We start from the raw sequence: 19,322 nt of genomic DNA, 5'->3' as shown, positions 1-19,322 counted from the left end.
GTTCAAGAATCAAAGTTCAAGTCACGTTGACTCACTGAACCAGTTAACTTGGTTCACAAACTGATTTGTTCAACCGAGAATGCGCGATTTAGGCGGGGACCATGATGATGGTTTTGTCCAAACCCCAAGAATCACTAACTGCAGCCCTGATTTGATGTAACACGAAAAGAAAAACAATCTCTAAAGAGAGAGAAAAAAAAATCCATCTTCTGAGTCCAGCATGTTATAGAGGGGTCAGATGCAACTTGGCAGGGTGTAGCTCTGTTTCTGTGCTGAAATGTGCTGTGCTAGTCATTCAGCTGAATGCTCGCTCTGCTCTATTTGGTTTAGCATCCCTTCCTGACTGTTTTCCCTCCAAAGAGAGTGAGAGAAGAGTATCTCCATGTTCGAATGAGTGTCAAGACGGTTTGACCTCAGGCTAGAAAGGTCATGGTCGTGGAAACAGAGTAAGCATTTTATGTGCTATTGTGAAAGCCTGGAGGTCATTACAATCTTCCTCTCTCAGGGAAAACCTGTACACACACAAATATAAACAAACAGCCGGCCCATATGCTGTCACAGCTGAAAATAACAAACACTTTCACACCATGCATATGGACGCTTCTCAGGGTTAAACCCACCGGACTTCCTTTTTATGGATGGATATTATTAATCTTGCTGATCTACTATTCCCAACACACAAGAAAACTTCAAAAGCTAGCATATTTCACATGAAAGACAACCCGCAATTTCAACAGACTCAACGAATCAGTTCCACATGAAACAATCTGATAGCTTTGAATATGAGAATAATCCAGATGAGATGAACTTGCAGACTTGAAACGGCAACCATATGGTGGCACTAAATTCAGCAAGTAGACACATCCACTGTTCAGCTCTGAGGAACAGTGTTTGATGTGGTGTGTTAATAATTGTTTCCTTCTTTGCTCACTTCATCTCCTTTCATTTTTCCTACACATCTATTTTCCTCGTCTACCTATAGCCTTTGATTCTGTAAAGCTTGCTGATTCGTTTGGAACAGATACCCTGTTTAGTTTGACTCCTTTGAGATATATCAGTGTCACATGATCCTTCAGAAGAAATTCTAAAATGCTGATTTGCTGCTTTAGATGCATTTAATGTTATTTATTATTATTATCAATGTTGACAGCAGATGTGCTTAATTTTGTGGAAACCATGATGCAGTTTTCAGGATTCTTCAATAAATAGAAAGCTCAAAAGAACAGCATTTATTTGAAATAGATTTTTTGTAATAATATTTACTGTTACTTTCGATACATTTAATGCATTCTTGCTAAATAAAAATATTAATTTATTAAAAAAAAAAATCAAACGTAATAAAAATGTCATTAAAATCATATGTTGCTCCTCATTTGGAGATCAAAAATTACATTTTTTTTATTTAAAGAAATGAATGTACTATTTTAGTTCTATAATGTTTTTTTTTAATTTATTTTAAAATTTGTATTTTTATTGGATTTATGGTGCTAAATTATATTTATGCAGTAGTTATAATCCAATAATTCCCTTTTTTGAGCATGAAATTTCCAGCTTAAACAGTCATGTCTTGAATGCTTTGGAGACTGAAGTTTGGTCTCTTTTTAAAGAAGACACTTGGTGGATTATTGCTGAAGTGAAAAAAAGTTTTAAAAATGAACTTAAAGAAAGTTATATAAGTTCAAATTTATTGTTATGAAAAGTTTGTTTGGACGCAGTACCAAACGTTTCCACTAAATGAAGTTAGTTTCCCATTCATTTCCAATGCGGTCATTTTTGACCACGGGGAGTACCGGTGCAAAAATCATTACCAAGGTTTGTACTATTCCGATGAAGTTTTTTTTTTTTTTTTTTTTTTTTTTTTGGTCAAAAATAACTGAGGAGCACCAGAGGGTTAAGATTTTGGCTATTAAACTTTTTTTTGTCATTTTTGGAGTATAAGAGCATCTGTCCCTATTTACTTTTATTATATGGCATAGAGCAGCATACACTTCTACAAGTTTGGAATGGCATCAGTAAACAAAGAATTTTCTTTTTTTTTTTTTTTTTTTTAACTATTCCTTTAGGTAAGTCTCTATTTAACTCACCATCTAGGTGAAACAACTTAGCAGATCTTAAAAGATCTTATAAATGATTCATAATTTAGAACAATGCTGCTGTTTCATTTGACCATAAAACAACTCGATAAATGTGAGAACAAGGAGACTCTTTTTAAAAAAATCTGTTCTGTCTCCCTTTAGCTCTTCAGGAGGGATTTTCTCGCCCTGTTCTCTCCTATTCTTGGTGTTCGGTGAGTGATGGATTCAGTGAGAGGCTGGTATGGAACCTTTCCACACCTTTAATTAACAATATCTTTAACAGGATCAGTCAGCTAAAGCGAATTCACAGGACGCTGCTATTATACTGCATCTGTGCAATTCCTTAACCTTCAAAACACAAGCTCTAGCACCTCGCACAATTCCACATCCACTTCCATCTCATAGACATGCAGTAGAAAAAAGAAAACTTTTCATGCTTCTCTAAATTTGATCATTTAGAAACCTCTGTTTAAGGTTATTTGACTGTGACCTACACTTTTGGTTTTTCGGACGTGGACATTTTATCTAATGAGAAGCTAGTCTGCAATTCACAAAGCTCTTAATGGAAATTGGTCTGTTCATTGAGTGAAACTGTGAAGATGATATCAGGTTCCTCCTACTTTAATTCAGCAGTCCAAGGGAAATTAAGTAGTTGTCCAGAAGCACGGTGCAGAAATGAAGATCAAGAGAGAGTGTTTTTGAAATATTAAAGGGATATCCTGTTGAAAAATCCCTGAATTCGTGTTTGTCCAGTCTGGTTTATGCTGGTTAGAGATGGTATAGTGCTGGTCTGAGCTAGTCCCAAAACATACATTATGCTGGTGACCAGCAATACTGAAATTTTCAAAAGGGCAGTTCATCCAAAAATTAAAATTCCTCATGTTGCTTTATATCCGTTTGACTTTTTTTCTTCAGTGGAACACAAGAGGAGATATTTTGAAGAATGTTTACACTCCTGTACAATAAAAAAGGATGTGGATCAGGTATTGTCACGTTCAAAAAAGCATCATAAAATGATTTCATTCACTTTGTGCACTATTTTCAAAGTCTTCTGAAGCCATATGATAGCTCTATGTGAGCAACAGATTTTAATTGTTATAAAATGTTATAAAAACTCCTTTGAATGATTTCTGAAGGATCATGTGACACTGCTAAAAATTCAGCTTTACCATCAGGAATGAATTACATAAAAAAAAAAAAAAAAAGTTAAAATAGAAAACATTTATTTAAAATGATATTTTTTTGTTTTTACTGTATTGGTGAGCATAAAGGCCTGTTCACACCAAGAGCGATAACTATAAGGATAACTATAACGATAACTATATTTGCGTCCACACTAATGAATGATAACGGTCTGTTTATTCTAATCTCATGCGCTGCGGTTTTAAAGTGTACATGTTTTTGCTGTTCTTGTTGCATTTACATGGCTTTAACCAGCAGATGTCACATGCTATGTTTCGAGAGAACTAGTGTAATCGATACAATCTAACAGTAAATTTAGCTGACGAAGTCAGTATATAGTGGAATAAAAACAACGCCTAGTCTTTTCCACTGCAACTTCAAAGCTGAAGAAGCAAGACAACATGTTGTCGAAACTAGTGCTGGATACCTGAGGTAATTTTATGTTACAGTTTGCTAGCCTGGCATAATGATCTCATCATTCATAGGCTACTTCTCACCATTTATTCCGAGGGTAGGGTTTTATTGTTCAACAGCTGGGAAAAAAATCATTCGAAAGTGATATTGTATCTCTATATCGTTATCATTATAGCTGTGGTGTAGACAGTGCTATTCTTTTATATTTAGAATGATTTTTAAAACTATATATTTATCGTTATCTTTATAGTTTTTTTTCTTGGTGTGAACGTACCTTAAGTCACTTCTTTCAAAAACGCACAAATCTTACCAACCCCAATCTTTGGAACGGTCTAAATGAAATATGTAAGATTAAAGGTGCTAAAGAGGATCTTTTCGTCGACTGAGAAACCAAAGACTGTTAGTGAGTTTTTGAAATGAGCGCATGCGTAAGAACAACCCCCTCGTGCACGAGTATTGGAACACGAGTGTTTACCACCGGCATTCGCTGTGTTGTGTTAGTGGATTCATTATGTCGGACTCACCGCAGGTAACTCATAATCTGCAGTTGTTACTCCTGTCTCCTGACAAAAACATTGCATGCGGCGCCTGTAGAGTGTGGAAAGTTACTGGAGCGCGCAGCCACGCATGTCTCTCACAAGGAACATCATAGCAGTGATTGACAAGCCAGAGGGCCAATCCGTGCACGTCTCTCACAAGGAACGTCATGGCAGTGATTGACAAGCCAGAGGGCCAAACGTTTACGCGATGATCGCGTAAACAATTGGCTGATGTTTTTAAGGCCCTACCATGCACAGATGATGTATATTAATATTATTCCTTTCAGTGCACCTAATAAATAGTCTTTTATCAGTTAGTAAAGACAGTTTCAAGTAATATTGCAAAAATGTATAAAACAAAACATCCTCTTTAGCACCTTTAACTGGGTAAGGTTAACTGAGTAAGGTTAGGTTAACTGAGTAAGGTTAACATGAGTAAGGTTACCTGGGTTCACGAGCGAGGAAAACAAATGCATTCAAGTCACTCCTGACGAGGACAACAGTCAGAGGTTATGAGCAGTTGCGCACAGCAGGATGAGGAAGAAGACAAGGAAGCAATGTTGTCTCATGGCAGCAGGTGGAAAAATCTCCTGGAGGGTTTCTTACAACACTGTGGTAGAATAAATCAGTTTTAAAGGTACTGATCATTATAGAGAAGAACTGTGTTTGTGATGTTCAGTTTCATCATCTTCTGCCACTTCCTCCAGGGAGTCCAGTGCTAGACCATTATGACACATATCCTTCCTCAGGTATACAGTATGAAACTGCAACACCTCCACATTATTATCTCATAGAACAATCACTGTAAACGGGTCTCTTGCAACAAGATCTCTTTTCTTATGACATATTTACTGGCGAGAGGGCGGGACAACCTGTCACTCACATGAGATCACAGCAACAATGATCCAATCAATTCCTGATGGATAAAATCAAGTCCCGCCCTACATTTTTTCTTTATCGAGTTAATAATTCCACTTTGATATACATCACAATAAGAAAGAAAAATATCACAACTTCTGGTTCATGACGACATTACTTAATGAATATACTTATTTAAATGCATATTTAATCATTTATTCAAATAATACTTAAATAATATTTAGATATTAATTTTGTAATATGATATTATTATTAATATTAATGGTTCAAAAATAATATTCATTTAAAGTAAATAATAAAATATCCTGATCTCAGTTTTATGGTAAAATTGGGTAGTAATATTGTCGATCTCAACTAAAATTATAATCAGCTGAAGTTTTAATAGTTGTTATGATCTGTCTACAGACAACAGCTTTTAAAATAAATTTGAAATTATTAAAACTGCTGCTTTCTCAATGTCATTATAGTGGTCTGTGATCCAGGATAAATACCCCTCTCTCTCTCTCTCTCTCACACACACACACACACACACACACACACACACACACACACACACACATAGCTTTCTGCTTCTGATGACAAGTGGAGCCAGTTTGCGATGTCATCCATTCAGGCAAGGTGAAGCCGCCTGGGGAGAATTGGACTGCGCATTGCATAATTCACTACAAGATGCTCAAAACTGATAAAAGATTAATGTTTATAGAGTCTTTGTGGAGGCAAACAAAAAGGAGTGACGTCAAAAGAAAAGCGTACACTTAGATTTGGAACACAGATAAAGTAGTATGAAAAAACTCAGAAGACAATTATAGTGCTCAAAGGTCAAAGCCTAGGAGATATTTCTTCTAAAGTACAGTATTTTAGGAGAAATCAAAATATAAACAAAAGAGACTATTGTTGTCATACAGTATTAATTTGCATATACTCTATATAATTTGGTTTTGAAAGAATTTGATGAGAAATGTTTACATTTGAGATCTGAGAAGGGCTAAAGCAATACAATAGAGAAATTAAAGATCTTCTTTGAGATTTGTTTGTGTTATTTATTTTATTTTTTACAGAGTACTACTAAAGCGGAGGATAATGGCTTTAGAAACACAGCAAGCAGTCAATAAAAAAAAGAGCAAATGCATCAATATCTTTTTAGTAGCATTCTTGCTGTTAGAATCAAAGCTTTTTTATGAGAAATAGACAGTGTATAATCCTAATAGCCAATCGAAACCTCTGCAGTGAGTCCCATTCATAGATGAATATGATTCAGCATTGTGTCCCTGGGCATCATCAAACCAATCAGGGAACCCAGCAGACCATGTTTATAAGCTACCAATCAGACATGCCTCGCCGGCAGCTCTAACCCCTCAGTCGCTGTGATTTTGCCAAGCACAACATGTTCCAACATCTTTTGATGATCCTGGAACAACATTCCTGTCCAAAAACATAGTCCTAACCCTATCCCACCCCTAAATCTAACCCTACCCCACCTCTAAACCTAGCTCTACCCATAACTTATCCCTAAAATCAGAGGGAAATGATAGGTGAATAAGAATGGTGTAGATAGAAGACCCTAACCCTTGTTATAAGCTTAAACTTGACATTAACTGCAAAACTGTCCTTTAAATCAGATTGGTTAATTGGAATGTTGTTCCAGGATCAACAAGGATGTTGATCCAGGCACATGTTCTAATTGGTGAAATCACGTTCACCCTACCCCCTCCTCTTTCCTGCCTCTTTGACCTGCCAATCAGAGCCCCCCACTAATGATCCTCACATTAATGAAATCATCTACCTGTGCAATTCCACAGCAAGCCATTTTTGCTGCATCACAGGCACTCTAATTATATAGACATGATTCAGTAAACACCTGCAACAAGAATGTCCCAAAATATAATTCAAAAGGATGATTTCTTCATAGTGTTACAGCACGAGAAACCGGGCCAGGAAAATCTAGCGGTAACAGGAGCATTGATGTAGGCCTATAATTTGTGGTGGGTTAAATGACATCCAACAGTACCCTTACTTGATAGGCGTGGTGTATGCCGGAAAGTATAGCAATCAATGTCATTCTCGCATGAAGAAGAAAGCGACACAGTAAACAACAATGGATGACATACAGCAGATCTTGTTCTTGCTTTTCGGCATGTGGCTTTTTGTCACAACTTTAAAAAATGGCGCCTCTTGTGTTGTCATTCCCTTTGTAGCAGGCGCAAGTTCTCTGTCACGCAATCAACGCTCTGCAGTGAGTCTAGCTCCACAAAAGAGTGGTACGGTTCGGAATTAGGGTACATTCACAACTTCTGACAATGGAAAAGGCAAAAATTGCATACCGTACTGAACTGTACTGGGTGGAAAGGCATAATTCTTGAAGGAATGACTCTTGTGAATCTGCTCTTTTACAAGATGTAATATAAGGGTGTTTTCACACCTATGGATCGCTTGTTTTGTTCCGAAACAGGGACTAAATTTGTTACAATGTTGCATTTTCTTCTTGGTTCGGTTCGCTTTCACATGGCAACATTTCAAAGCGTACCAAAATGCGTTTAGGCAAGTCACATGCGAGTAAAACTGCCCTCTTATTGGTCAGAGTTTTCTTTGCGTCATCCATCAAAATAATGATTGACAAGTTCGCTCCATGAGATTATTGTGGCTTTATTTGAAACTGTCGAGACACACGCAAACACTTTATAAATGTAGCCGTCTTTCCCGCTGTTAAATTATATACTACATTCATATTAATACTGCGGCAAATTCAAACGCGCGCTCTTTCTCTCTCTCGGTCTGTCTCTGGTTTCCCAGCGCTGTGTAGTAGGCGACCTGTCAGCGTGTCGAGAGAGACTATATAGGCTACATTTTATAATGAAGCAGAGCAGGAAAAAGGCTTTGTCGGGACAGCATTCTCACACAGAGAAGTGCAATTACACAACAGCTCGTTGGTTTACATCTGTGGTAAATAATGTGCTCACTCACAGAATCAGACACTACCGCTTTTTATATCGCATTTTCCGTTATGAATTATGATGTCATTTGGTTCGTTGGTCCGTTAACTGGGTCGGATTGCTTTCACATCTCAAGCGAACCGCTCCAGAGTTCGTTTGAAAGCGTACCGAGACCACCTCTTCAAGCAGGTCTCGGTACGCTTGTTTGGTCCGCTTTTAGTGCGCACCCGAGTGCGATTGCTGCTTTCACACCTGCCCAAACGAACCGCACCAAAGGGGGAAACGAACTCTGGTACGATTCAACCGAACTAAATGAGGCAGGTGTGAAAGCACCCTAAGTCTCCAGTGTCCCCAGAATGTGCCTGTGAAGTTTCAGCTCAAAATACCCCACAGATCATTTATTACAGCTTGTAAATTTTGCCCCTATTTTGGTGTGAGCAAAAACACACAGTTTTTGTGTGTGTCCCTTTAAATGCAAATGAACTGCTGCTCCTGGCCCACTTTTCAGAAGAGGGTGGAGCTTTAACAGCTCGTGCTTCGGTTGCTCAACAACAACAAAGCTGGAGAATCTCACGCAGCCAGAATGACGATTGTCAGTAACGGTGTTCAGCCTTACATTGTTCAAACCAGAATCAGAGACTGATGGAAAGACTCAGGAAGAAGTTACAACATTTAGGATGTATCTGGACGTTTCTGAACGGTCAGTGGATAAATATATGTAGTTGCTGTGGAGTTGATTTAACTCATCAACTAGCATGTGCCGTCATGTTAATCTTTTGTGCAAATCCAGCATTAAATTGACCCTCGCTTGTGAGGCAGTCCGGTGTAAAATTACAGCATGGTAACAACACACTTCTACTACAACACTTCCTCTTCTCTAAAGCAGCCCAACATGGCCCAACCCCCTTTGTTGTGTGTTCCTGGGGGCAGAGTTTATGTAAATATTAGGGTTAGTGATGTCACTAACCCGGGAAGAAGCTCATTGTAGTCCCTGCAAGCCATTTGTTGTAGAGAGAATTCTTTAAAAGAAAATATTTCCCTTTGCATTGAACTTTGAGCGTTGTAACTTGTAACAGATGTTGTTTTTGCTCTAAGAGCAACATTACATGCTAACTAAAGTTAAAAAGTGAAATCATAATCAACCACCCCTTTAACACATAGAGCTAAACTATCTGTGAGATTTAAATCAATGGTTACTGAACCATTGATCATGTGAAGATGTGCAGTTAAAAATGTCAGTAGTATTTTATTTAAAGAAATGTTTAATTAAATGATATTTAAAATAGGCCTATATGTTAAGATCTAACAATAATAATAATAAAAAATCATTTAAAAAAAAAACATAAATACACCTTTTAGAAGAAATGTAAACTGAAATGTATTTATAATAAAAAATGATCTCATCATCAATTGTGTACCGTACTGTACTGTACTAAACCGTACCGCTTGGTGGAAACGAGCCATAATTACCCTCCCTAACCATGTGACTAACCAGCCATCCTTAAAATACCAGTAAAGTTCTCCTTCAGCTATGTTTTTGGGATAAAATTTGTTGCATATTGATGTGTTTGCTTGTTTTCATTGCCTTGCTTGGCTTTTTCACTAATGTTTTAATGTTTCTTAATAATTGCTGTGCTCATCAACACTCGGATCCAAGTCAAGTAAGGCGTGCATTAATTTAGCAAATTATTACATTACAATCTGTCCAAAGGATACAAATTATTGGCAGACATGGTGCACACACAAGAACTAACAAAATTATTATTGAATAACTATTATTCAAGATTTTATTGGACACTTTATGTGTAGGGCTGCCAATGTGTAATTTCAGCCTTTCAGTTCACTTTACTTCCTATGCAAGTGTGTGTGTGTGGGACTTACTCAGGGCTGATTAGATGGGCGTTTTTGCTGTGTTTAGTGATAATAATTACGAAGGCCCATCCAGATTGATCAGGTCCACAGAGCGTCTGAGCAGGCCACCCATAGGGACGCATGGTAGCGTATGGGCACATGCTGTGATGTGAGAAAAAAAAAACCTGGACAGGATTCCCAGAGCCTCTTCATAAACCCAGGGAGCGACAGGAAATCCATTTCTGTCGCATGCAATTACAGCCATGCTGATTCTGTGAAAAAAAGCTCCTTTTTTATTTATCATCAAGGCCATGGAAGAGCTGAGGTGGTCCGTACCCTGACAGCCAGGTTCACGGGGCAATCCAATTGTTTCTCACTGAAGCACGCCATCACGGTGACACATTCACACTACTGCGCTCGTATATGTACACAGAAACCCACATACACAGTCTCCACACTGTCACAAGTAAGACATAAATACAAGCAGTTTTTTGACAATAATACATACACACACAATCTGGTCAAGGAAAGCATATTAAACTGGATTCAATTATAATGAAGGACTCAAAATCTGGTGTATCACACTGGCATACAGGATACTTCCACTGCCCCTGTGGTGATATTGGCCAATTATTTTATGGTTAAATTTGCCTCTCTAAAAGCAGGGACACACCAAGCCGACGGTCGGCCGTCAGGCAGTTTTGTTCGTCGTACGACTAAGTTTTCTCAGAGTGTTTCGCACAGTCAGCTGAAGTTGGTCCTCATCGGCTTTTTTTCGGCCGATTCAACATGTTGAATCGGTGTCGGAGCTCGTCGGTCCGTCGGGCCATCTGATCATTCTGATTGGCTGAGGTGGCTACTGCCACCTGCTGGTTCGGAAAGGCATTTCGTCTTATGCAGGCGCAGAACGGACGTGCTACTTGGCCGTCGGCTGTTGAGTGTCGGTTTGGTGTGTCAGGGCAAGTTTTGACACAGACGCTGCCGACGTGAGCCAACCCCGCAGTCCGCTTTCGTCGCCACTAGTTCGTCGGCTTGGTGTGTTCCTGCCTTAAAGCTATTGAATCAAGTGGAAAATATACAGACTTTTTAATGTCTCACAGAGGCATTAAATGTATTCAAATGTAGATTGTGTTTCGGTGACTCTGATTACATCATTACACCAGTAGGAGGCGACCGGTGACTGTTTTTATGAGAAAGTGAGTCATTGAATCACTCCTTCAACCTATTTGTTCAAACACAACGATTAAAGGGATAGTTAGCTCAAAATTACTCATCCTCATGTCGTTCCAACCCCGTAAGACTTTCGTTCATCTACAGTCCACGCAACTACCACTTTGATCAAAAATTGATCAGCGAGCATAAACAGGAGCTCAACCGTACATGCTTGACACACGAGAACAAACCTCACTGGTTTTTGCAGAAGCTCAAACGTGCTGCGTAACACGAGAATGATGTGTGTGTTGATGAATGTTTATATGTGAATATAAGCCTAAATTAAATCCTAAAATAAATCTGTTCATCATAAAGCAACCGAGTCTCTTCAGAAAATATGGACTAAACCACTTAATCCATACATATGGATTAGTTTACAATCTCTTCAAAAGTGGCAGTTGCGCATGGACAGAAATTTCTCAAGATTTTATTAAAATATCTTAATTTGTGTTTCGAAGATGAAAGGGTTTGGAATGTCATGATGGTGAGTAATTAATGACAGAATTTTCATTTTTGGGTGCACTGACCCTTTAACTGCAGAACAAAACAAGTAACAAGTCTTTCATTGAGTCATTCATGCTTGTTCTTTAAGGAACAAAACAAGTAACTTTCAACTTTCAGTCAACTGATTCGTTCAAACATACTGATTCATTGAAGTCTTTATGAGTGAGTTGTTGAATCATTCAGTGACTTGATTCATTCAAAAACACTCTTACATTATTTTATTTATTGTATTTTATTTTATGATGGTGATGATGACGATAATAGTAATACTGTATTTACTGATAATAATGATAATAATAACTTTGAGGCTGAGAATAAAACATTTTTTTGTTTGTCCCTTGGCTGTGATTAGTCAGACATATCGTTCCAAATATAGTGTCACAGTGTTTACACTTTTGTCTTTCTTACAGTTGGCCTAATGGTTCTCTCTGCATATTAACTGAAACAGGAAAACCTTTTATTACTTAAAATAAATGACTCATATCACCTTCAAACAGGTATTAACCATCGCGGACAAACTAAAGACAGATTATACTCTATTGCTCAGTTAAGGACTATTTATAGTTAAGCTCATGTTAAATTATCTCACCAATAGTAACACACACTGTCTGGGCTGAATCATGAAGTCATCTTCTTTAACTCAAGACTGTACCCCCGGCCGGGCGGATTCCATGCCGAGCAGGAAGCAGAAAACAGCCCAGATGACATACATTTTCCCCAGTCCCTTTGCCAACCCCCCTTCTCAGTTAGTCACACACCACCACGCCAACACTGCCTCTGGCACACAGGAGCTGGAGCAGTACCAAATGATTATATACGCTTATTTTCATACAAACTCACACACACACACATATTGTCCCTCTCTCACGTACACCCGTAGACAGGGAGACTGTCACACTGAATACGACGCAGCATTATCATTAACATGCAATATAGCTGAGGGAGGGATGTATCAATTATATGGATTTATCATAAATGAATTCCGTGTTGTGCACACAATAGTCTCACTTGCTGACCATGTTTTATACGCACGGCCTCTTGTTACCGATTGCACCTGGTTTGCCAGAAGAGAAGCAGGAAAAAAATCCACCCAGCCTAATTAATGTACCGTGTCAGTAAAGCCTCTTTGCTTGTAGCCTGAAATCTTTCACTGCTTAATACAGGATAATTATGCTGAATTCTCCCTCTCTAATAAAGAAGAATGCTTTGAAAGCACTGGCAGGCTGAGCATCAGCCCCTCTGATGAGAGAATAAGAGATATGTGTGTAATTATTCACTTCTCTTTGTGCAAATGGCAAGATTACTGTACCGATCAGACTAATGCACCTGAACATACAGTACAGATATACATGAGTACAATACACAAAAGATTCTCTACAAATGCTCACACCTGTGCAGATGCACACACCAGGGTAAGAGGTGCCAATTTGGAGTGGAGCGAGGTTTTGCCTTTTTGTGTGATTTTGTCTGGTGCAAGGAACATTTAAAATAAAAATCAAAACATCTGAGTTTGATTATGCCGTCTCTCTCATAAACTGCTCAATCTTGAAACATGTCAGCAAAAAAATACCACAGTGATAATATTAATGATGGCACAAAGCAAAGCTGGAGCAAAGAAAACGGTCCTCTGGCAAATTTGGTAAATTATACTTGACACCGACCTCTTGATTATTGAACAACTCTATAAATGTAATATCTATCTAATACTATTAGATAGACTGAAATACAATATACTTCGTGAAATATTTTTGGAAAGATTACGTGTTTAAAACACAAAATTTTAGTGGCAATTAATCATGGATAAATGTGAAGGGGATGACTTTGTTAAGAACAACATGACACAGTATTTCTTTTCATTAATGAAACAATGTCTAAGTTACGTCAATATCTTCTTTCACAATTGCACAGAAATTGCGCAAACAAGATTTCTCATGATTTTTTTGTCTAGACTTTTTGTAGGTCAACCTGGAAGTTAGTATCACCCTGGTTCCCTTGACAAAAACCAATAGGATTTTTCCATTAGCTTTTGGATTACTGTAGTAGAACATAAGCGCTCTCACCAATAAAAGTTTGTGATTACACATTTTGTAATCTTCACAAGCAAACTTTTATGAAGTTGTGAAGAACACATACAACTGGCAGTAGTAAAGTTAACTATGGTCCACAGTCGGATGGCATCAGTTTCTGATAACTGATAACAGGTTGGAATGTTTGAGTTAGAATAGTTTGTAACACTTTTTTTAATGGTCCACTTTAGACATTCTACTAACCCAAACCCTAACACCTAACAGTCTACTAATATTATAATAAGAGTTAGTTGACATTTTACAAGAGCACTACTTATTCGCTCTACTAAGAGCACAAGTATAAAAATGAGGCTGTAAATGCGAACTAGCGAGTTGATGAATTTACCTGTTAAACGCTTTGACATTTAATGTCCCAACAACCTCTTTAGTCCCATTTAGAGTGGGGTTTTATTGATGCAGTTTATACCACAAAATAAAATGGGAAGCTTGTGTTAACCACAGACCTTGTTTCAGGCATTTAATCAAATGGAACCAGAAGTTCAAAAAGTATTTCCCCTCAGAGTGAGAAATGGAAAACCTGGCATGAAGTCAGAGCATTGCTTCACTACTAAAAATAAAGGTTCTTTATTGAAATCTATGGTACCTTTAACATCCATAGAATCTTTCTATTAAACAAAAGGTTCTTTACAGTGGAAAAAGACTTTTCATTGTGAAAAAAACGATTCTTTAGAACCTACTGAAAGGTTCTTTGGGGAACCAAAACTGATCTTCTATGACATTGCATGGGATTTAAACTTTATAAACTACATATTATATAGGCTCCATGAACAACATGAATGCCATGTTATGTTCAATGTCTTTGCGTTTTAATCAAATAACCATGAAATCAAGTGTGACTGTTTTACTAAGTGAAAGTGTCACTTCCCTGGATTTTCTCAGCACCATCCTCTCCACGCCCCGACAGGTCTATCCCCACTCCTGCTAGGTGAGAAGGAGATGACAAAGAAGCAGAAATTGAAGTTTCTCAGCAGGTGGGAGCCCACACAGCCACGCTTTGACACTTGTCTGGAGGCTAAATATAACCGCTTGTTAGCTGAGCATAGATATATCGATCCTTTGGGCTCCTGGCACCTGTCAGGGTGCTTTCTTTCTTCACGTGGCTGACGTGTCGCCCTTTGCCCAGTCACTCTTATTCACTGTGTGTTTATCGTATGGTCCTTCCCCAGCACTTGCTAAGGCGCTGATATAGATGTTGTCAGATCAGTCATCTGATCATATGCTGAACGATTCAATAATACAGAGTCTGATATATGTGACAAGGCATCAGCATTTCTGCACGGATTTGACAGACGTCTGTGAAAGGATGTCTTCACAGTCTGAGGTGTGATACACAGGTCAGCATGTCTGGCTGCTGCTAGTTTCTTGCTTAGCTACTTTGAAACTTCTAAGCTACAAGATACTAATCAAGCTTGTCATTTTACTGACATTCTTTGGCTTGATTCAATCATATAAATGGAAATAAGTTTTCTTAAATACTTTTGTTGTAACGAACTGATTTGAATAAACCTAGATACAGTTAAATGAATCTATTAGCAAAGCACACACTGCACACAAAAGATAGGGTTTGATGCCATTACATAAGCATTTACAACAAATACCCTTGATAAAAACAATATACAAGAATATAAATGTATAGATTTTACGTTTACTCTTCACCACAACGGTAAGATCCAAATTACCAACATAACAATCTCTTATATATACCAAAAAATGAATATAAAACAACATGAGTCTACATTTTGTCCAAGGCTGTGGGGCTCAAATGGATTAAATTGAGAACATTTTTAAGAATGGTTAAAAATTTTCTCTCTCACACACAAACACATACACGTTATCTTCACTTTGTTATTCATATTGTTCACCTACATTAGTCAACACCTACATTAACCAACACATCATTTAAAATATGAATGCGTGTTGTAGCCACTTCCTGTAAATCTGGAAACACAGAGCATAACTGGGCGGAGAGATTTCCAATACGGCCCCGCTCCTCTGAAGGTACCCTTCAGCCTGTAGCTCGGCACATGAGATCAAAGCAGAAAAATCGATACGCAAAACACAGGAATACCAGCAAGACGAATGGGCTTTGGATGGGGAAGTGAAGTGGGAAATGGATTTTTAAGTTGGCCTGGAAAGCATTTGCAAGTGGCATTTAAAACAGAGGGGGACTATAAGGGAGAGGTCGCTCGGGCAGTAAAGAACCTCTTCGCCAAAGTGCCGCATGTCCATTATGATCACATTCATTACACAAGCTTAAGCACCAACACATGCCCTGGCTTGTTGATTCCCAACTAAAGAGAGTAATGCAACTGTGCTTAATGTCAAGTGTCAAGCTTTTATTGAAAGTAATAAATAAGCTTGATAATTGAACCTGCGCTGATGGGACTACAAGGTTGTAACTAAATCACAATGCCAATTGCCTTATAACAAATTAGCCTCAACCTTGAGAGGATTTAGTGTAAAAAAAAAAAAAAGAGTCCTATAAACTTCCAGAACAAACCTGAAGAATCTCAAAGACATATAAGCTAATGAGACCAATGATTTCACTCACAGTTCTTTAAAAATGATTGAAGTGACCTGGAATCTAGTGGCATATAGATTCATTCTCCTCTCAGGGACAAATGTTTGGTTTCATTAGAGCAGGACCCTTCACTTCGATATTGATGCTACTGATAAAAGTTGTATTGATGCTTTCCCTCGCTCATTAGCCCTCTAGGATAGAATGCTAATAGTGTGCTATCCTGTTTTTCCACATTGACATTGGTGAGTGAGAAAATTAGGTTTCTAGTTGTTTCATCAACTATGGGCACTTTTGGCCCTGTGGACTTTAAGAAAGTAAGCTCTCTTAAAACACTTTTCACAGTCTCTACTTTGTCTACTAACAATGTCCAACATATAGGCTACAGGAGAATTCAGGAGAACAGTAGAATTTTTTTTTCTTTTTTTCTGAACATAATTGCAATTCCTTTTTCCTGTTAATATGATGTAGTGTTGGAGAGTGTTCTGTGGTGGAAATGGCATTTTTTGTTTACTTTTTTACTTTTATTTATTTATTTATTTTATATACTCCTTATCCTACTAATGTTTTATTGTTATGTTTTCACTTTCCATGAGGATATGTATCGTTTCCCCCCTTCCTTTTCATATTTTAGACAGCTTTAAATGCTTTGCCAAGAATGTGATCGACCTGTCACGTGTGATGTGTGTGAAACTCGTAGCACCATAATGACAAGGTGCGAACACGAGAGACTTTGAAGATGGACAGCGGGACGACTATCACGTCCAGGTGAACATCCGAGCATGCAGTCCCGGGCCATTATTTCAACCTTCGAATTTATCCAGAGGTAATTTAACTTTTCATTGTCGCTTTGAGTGCTCACGCAGAGCGAGGACTGAATGTAGTCGACACCGAAAAGCTGAAAATTACAAACAGTGTGCGAGTGCCAATACCCAGCCGGCGTTCCCAATGAATAAAGTCTTTTGGATTACACCAAGCTCCTGCTGTTCACATTTGTAATTCCAACTCAAATCTCTTTCCACTTCCTCCGTGCCCTTGCTTTAAAATACACGTTTGTAGCTGCATGAGCGTGTATCTTAAGTGATATACGCACCCCTAATTTCAAAACGCAAGCGTGGGACTCGACGCGAAAGTGCTCAGAGTGCTGACTCAGATGCAAATGTTGTTATGGCATAAGTGGGAAAAGATGGCCTTCTTCGTAAAAAGCGTTTTAGTAACATTCCATAAATGTGCTGAGCTTCTTCTCATAGTCCGGTCTGTGTATTTGCTGAGGAGGTTTGAGGAAAATGTGCCCCCGTAAGAGGTTTTCTATGCATCTGTGTTTTGGTGAGAAATGATAATGCGATATGTGGCATGTGATTTGAGCAGTTTCAGTGCAGCATCAATAAGAATAAACGCTCAGGCAAAGCATCTCACTCCTTTATTATCAGAACTCTCAAAGAGCATGCGGGATTCATTAAGTTTTCATTTTCATTCACTTAACGGAAGTAGGAAGCTAAGAACAGTATTATTAAATCTTAACCATGACAAAGTCTGCCGTTTAAAAGTGAAGTCAAATAGAAAAACAATCCACGCAAACTCCTCCACCTCACGTGAAATCACAAAATATTTTTACCGCCACCTCGAACTGCCTCGTGTCACCTCATTCATCTCTCCACAAAATTCCCTCTTGGCCTCTTGCTGGACCTAATCCATTATCTTTCACCCACAGAAACAATATCCCAGACTGCCGAGCGGCAGACATGCTTCTCTCCGCAGGATGTGAGTGGAAGACGGGGACCTCGGCATTAACCTTTCAGCCGGCTCCTCACAGAAACGCTTAAGTCCACAATTCATGTAAATCACCACACCACTGTTGGCAGCTCACAGAATAGACTGGTGCCGATTTCATTTCAGTCCTTTTAATTAATGTCATCTAATTCCTTCCCCCCATTTCTTAATTGTGTCAGCATTCTTTGAAGGAAATCACAATGTGTAATAGCAGCCGGTGGGAGCGCCTGACCTGGTTGCTTATTGAAACTTTAAACCCAATAAGGAGACATTGTCCATAGGGTGCAGTTAAAGCGAACGTTTCGTGCTGCCAGAGGCGACTGGATCATAAAAGCCGCTTTAGAACTATCCTAACAATGTTTAAGATGTTATACCGTTGGAACAAAATCTCCTCGATTCTCACGGCTAAAACTCATTAAGATTATCTTTATCTTTGTTTTCATCTCCTGCCCAGACGTTGCCTGCAGTGATGGCTGATTTCCTGAGTTTTATCCATACTTTATTTAAAGGAACTGTATAGAGAGGGCAGTACTGGTTACCCAGCATGCTTTGTGAAAAGGATCAAATTGATCTGATTACTCTCTAGAACAGTGGTTCTCAACTGATCTGGCCATGAGACCCACCATTTTTACATGGTCATGAAGCTGCAACACAAATTTTTAGGAATTTCAACCAAGAAAATATATTTCTCCAAAATGGTTGACACAAACAAGTAGGCCAGACCGCCTTCCATATTCAGCTTAGAAGGAATGTGTAATGCTTTTCACAGTTAAAAATGCTTATGGTGCGTCCTACAGCTCCCTTATTCATCTTACGAAAAACACGTAACTGACGCAATATTGAATACTTATGGTAGTCTGTCGGAAGTTACTGTAGATATTTACTTTATAACTTGTTAAATATGGATATTTTTCTTACACAAACGCATTGCTTCACTTTAGAAGGACTTTATTAATCCCCCGTAGCCGTGTGAAGTATGTTTATGATGGATGAATGCACATTCTTCAGCTTCATATTCGTTGCTTCCCATTCGCTGCCATTATAAAGCTTGGATGCATCAGGATATATAACTCCAATTGTGTTCATTAGAAAGAAGAAAGTCATATACACCTAGGATGGCTTGAGAGTCAGGAAAGCTTGGGGTAATTTTCATTTTGAAGTGAACTAACACATAAATTGTAACAATATCACTAACACAAGTTAAACAATTTTTATCCTATCCCCCAATCATCCTATAGTTTTTCATAATACATTGAAATTAGTAAGTTGGTATGAGCCACCACAGTCATCAAAAATATAGAAAATAGCACAAAGTAAAATAAAGTGGTATTTTGGGTTAAGGTTACGGAAACTACAGTTAC

At 38.3% G+C, this 19,322-nt stretch overlaps 1 protein-coding gene across 9 annotated transcripts in view; it reads left to right on the top strand.

Annotated features, from left to right (window-relative positions):
• The first annotated feature begins 16,656 nt into the window (after positions 1-16,656).
• Positions 16,657-19,322, top strand: part of tsnare1 (T-SNARE Domain Containing 1) — a 258,123-nt gene continuing 255,457 nt past the window's right edge. For 4 of the 9 annotated variants that reach the window (XR_007179031.1, XM_048152953.1, XM_048152955.1 and 1 more), the window contains exon 1: positions 16,669-17,017. The gene's annotated coding sequence lies outside the window, so the exon portion shown is untranslated. Of the gene's footprint in view, positions 17,018-17,902; positions 18,028-19,322 lie in introns of all 9 variants that reach the window. The other 5 variants (XM_048152956.1, XR_007179033.1, XR_007179032.1 and 2 more) reach the window with 5 other exon arrangements.

The sequence above is a fragment of the Megalobrama amblycephala genome, linkage group LG13, assembly GCF_018812025.1.
Source record: "Megalobrama amblycephala isolate DHTTF-2021 linkage group LG13, ASM1881202v1, whole genome shotgun sequence".
In the NCBI taxonomy this organism is placed as follows: domain Eukaryota; kingdom Metazoa; phylum Chordata; class Actinopteri; order Cypriniformes; family Xenocyprididae; genus Megalobrama; species Megalobrama amblycephala.
This window is presented reverse-complemented; position numbering and strand designations above follow the sequence as displayed.